Source organism: Centropristis striata, chromosome 6 (assembly GCF_030273125.1).
Source record: "Centropristis striata isolate RG_2023a ecotype Rhode Island chromosome 6, C.striata_1.0, whole genome shotgun sequence".
NCBI classification, from domain to species: domain Eukaryota; kingdom Metazoa; phylum Chordata; class Actinopteri; order Perciformes; family Serranidae; genus Centropristis; species Centropristis striata.
The window spans coordinates 33,014,046-33,018,123 of NC_081522.1; positions in this window are offsets into that span (position 1 = coordinate 33,014,046).

A 4,078-nucleotide genomic window follows, 5' to 3' on the forward strand; every position below is an offset into this window, starting at 1 on the left:
CCACCACCACCCCTCCAGCCTGTGATGCTGATACAGCCCAATGGGAGAGGAGGAGGAGGCGGGCTCTGTCTGCCAATGCCAGCCATCCCATAGTCAGTGCACACAGAGGAGAGGGGGCAATGCACAGAGGTTGAAGTGCATGTTTCAGACCAGTGGCGGACTCAGACTGTTAGAAGGGCAGGGGCGAAAGAAAATAAAAAGGGCCCATTCTGCACAACATTGGGCACCACCAGCACACAAAAGCTATGATGCATCATGTATGATGAAATATTAACTTTAAGTTAAAAGGAAATCCAGATCAAAGTAATTAATGATATGGTACTGACAATTAAAAGTATCGAACCAAACCATCTAGGGGGGTCCGGGGGCATGCCCCACCGGGAGAAAATGTATACATTTTTAAGTAAAATGCATCTATTTTGTGCACTTTGAGAGCTAACCGTATTATACAATCCCCGCAGAGTCCACCACTGTTTCAGACAGTGATGATGGATAGCAAGGCCGGCTCTACGCAGGGGCAAGAGGGGGCCGAGCCCCCTTAAATAAATGTCTTGCCCCCTCAAATAAAAATTTTAGAAGTTGAGAAAGCACATTTTAATATACTCACAAAATTAATGATACACGATTGCTGGTTGAAATCTGGATGAAGGATGTTTTATTTTATTTTATTCATTTATTTTATTTTTATTTTTCCGTTTCCCCCACCTTATTGTGGTCAGGGGGTTTGCGTGCCTCAGTGACCTTAAGAGCTAAACCAGCAGGAGCTTAGTCTTCAGGTGGGACACCTGGACAGGTCTGAAGGTAGAGGCCTGACAAAGTGCAATCCACTTCTCCAGGTTGGACACATAGACCCCTTTCAATGAAGAAAGCATCGTTACTATAAGCACAAAAAAAAGTGCTGGAGCATGATGTGTACACACCTCATATATGCTGCCTAGAACCGGCCCTGATGGATAGGCGCGGTGAGGTAACAGTTGCATTTATATAATTAATAATAATAATTAATATATCAATATGCTTTATTTAACCAGGTGAAAAACTCATTGAGATTAAAAACCTCTTTTCCAAGAGTGACCTGGCCAAGACGGCAGCATAAAAGCAAAAATGGTTACGCTAAACACACAAGACACAAATAAAATACAGTCACACACTAGAAGAAAAAACAAGAGTTGGATTGCATGATTACACAGTGCAATCACAAGAGCCGATTGAGCTTATTTATCTGTCTTTTAAAATTGACTTGAATTCCACCAGAGTTACAAGATGTGTCAATTTCAAGTCCTTCTGCACATCGTTCCAGGTAGACAGGGCAGAAAATTTAAAGGCCTTTTTGCCCAGTTCAGTTCTGACTCTCGGGACCTGCATCTGTATGAAGTCCTGAGAACGCATTTATACAAAGACTGGACTGTCTAGGGTGTGTTTTTGATACCTTGTCAAAAAGTGTAGAGGTCTGTGTTTGGTAGCTTATAATATAAGATAAAACTTTATTAGTTAAAGGAAATTCTGGTTCCAGGTTGCTCAAAGTTACAAAACAATCACAATTTAGGATAAAATAAGAGAAACAATGATCAAACAGTGAACAATAACAATTTATGATATAAATATAAATATAACTATAACAATATATAAATAAAAAATAAAGTGTCAGAGGAGTAAAGTGGGTAGAGTTCAGATGACATGACAGGATGTGATAAATAGATATATTGCACATTATAATGACCATGATATAGTCCGTGGTGTTGAAAATGGTATTGCACATGATGTTAATATTATTCAGTCGCATGTATTAGCTTTCCTCCCTGCAGAAAGGGGAGGAGTTATACAGTTTGATGGCCACAGGTAGGAAAAAATCTCCTATGGCATTCTGTGGTGATATAAGTGTTATGTAAGTGTTTATTTTTTAATTGTGTTCAAACAATGTCAGAAGCAATCGGTTGTGGAAACTACGTACATTTACTCAAGTACTGTACTATTTGGAGGTGCTTGTACTTTACTTGGGTATTCACATTATATGTATTTTTATATTTCTACTCCACTACATTTTGAGGCAAATATTGTACTTGTTACTCCACTACATTTAACTGACAGCTTTAGTTACTTTTCAGGTTGAGATTTAACATAAAGTGATTAGACATTTTATTTTATACTTAAACCTAATAACAGTATATTTAAGTTGTTAAACCAAGCTCTACCTTGAGAAAATGAAAACACTGCTTACATAAATAAATCAATAATAATAACCCTATAATATATTTAGAATATATAAAACAACCTGAGTGGGTCCATTCTGCATAACAAGAACTTTTACTTTTGATACTTTAAGTACATTTTGATGCATATACTTTTGTACTTTTACTTCAGTAAGTTTTGAATGCAGGACTTTTACTTGTAGTGGAGTAATTTCACAGTGTGGTATTAGTACTTTTACTTAAATAAAGGATCTGAATACTTCTTCCACCACTGGAAGCAATACAGCACAGTTATTAATGGAAAACTGAATTATAGAGATTCAATACCGATATATTATTTTGGGTTAGGATTAAAAGGGAAATTGCAGAAGCTTGACCCAGAGACAATGAAAACTATAGCTGACTCAGATGGCTTATATTGAGATATTTTATGAATTAACATGTACAAGGAGAATAAACCAAGCCATGTGATGTAAGAGACAGTTCTGTGGACGTTTTCCTGGCATTGTATAAAATGAGAGAGTGAAGAGGTGTTTAGACTAAACATTGATAACAGAGACACAGACAGCCTTGGCTGGCCCAGACAGAACATTTATTAAGGGGAATTTATGATATGCAATATAATAAAATGAATCTCAGAATTCCATATCACACCTCAATGATTTTGTACACTACCTAAGTTATCCCTGACCATGTTAAAGCATCCTTGGGCAAGATACTGACCCCCAAAGTGCTCCTAATGCTGCATTCATCAGTCTGTGAGCGGGGACGGACTGGGACTAAAAAAAGGCCCTGGACTTTTTCCAAAATTTAGAGCCACAACCCATATGCAATTACACATTTAAACAACCACTTGCCAGCGTGTCAAGACACTATACCCCAAGCTTACTAGACGAGATATCCACACAGAGAGAGAGGAGGAGAGAGAGGGAGACTGACAGCACGTTCGCTCCCCAAAACCCAAAAGTAATTTTGTTCATTCATAGCAACAGAACCCTAATAAATGTAGGTTCAACCTCCTTCAACTGCCCGTCCTCCACAGTTTTAATAGGTGGTTTAATCATAGACTGTATATAAATAATGGACATAGTCTTTGTGACGTCATTGGTTTGTGGCCCGTTGGAAGCATCGAGTTCAGCGTTACACTTGTAACCATCTTGTTTCCAATCAGGGAAAAGACCATATTTAGACTGTGGAGGAGGAGAGGGATCTGATCACTGACTACAGCCTCTCTACACCTCAACCTGACTGTGAGAAGCTGCTCCTAATCCATGTGAGCATTAACTGGGATGTTAGTTTTGGCAAAAAAACAAAAACAAAATGTATGTTAATTACCTCAGAAAACTGAGCAGCGACTCCTTGGAGTGTCTGTTAGTCCAACCAAACGCTGAACAAGACATTTTTACTGAACAAAACGTTCAAATAAACTGTCATTACATGAAAATACAGTGAAAGGGTCAACGTTATGAGACTAAACTGGTAAACGTCCTCTTTTCTATCTAAATAACGTTATATATAACTTTATTGACACATTGCCATGGATACGCATTGTTTTGCTTCTCTCCTGATGACGGCTCACCTTGTTAGTGACCTGTCAATCAAAGGTAGCCACGCCCCAAATCATACGATTCTTTATCTTCCATTTTCTTTTAAGTGGGGCCATTATTATAACTATTGACATCAAATTGTCTTGAAGAAGATTTTTACGAGTGATTGAGACCATAATGTTGTCCTAAAAAAAAAATTCTGAGGTAATAAATCAAGTGAGAAGTTTTCTCATTTTGCATTGAAATTAATGGACAGAAATGTTTTTGCAGCCAAACTTAGCGCCCCCTGCTGGAGTTTTTGGTAGAATGCAGCTTAAGACAATTCTTGGTTTGCCTCCTTGC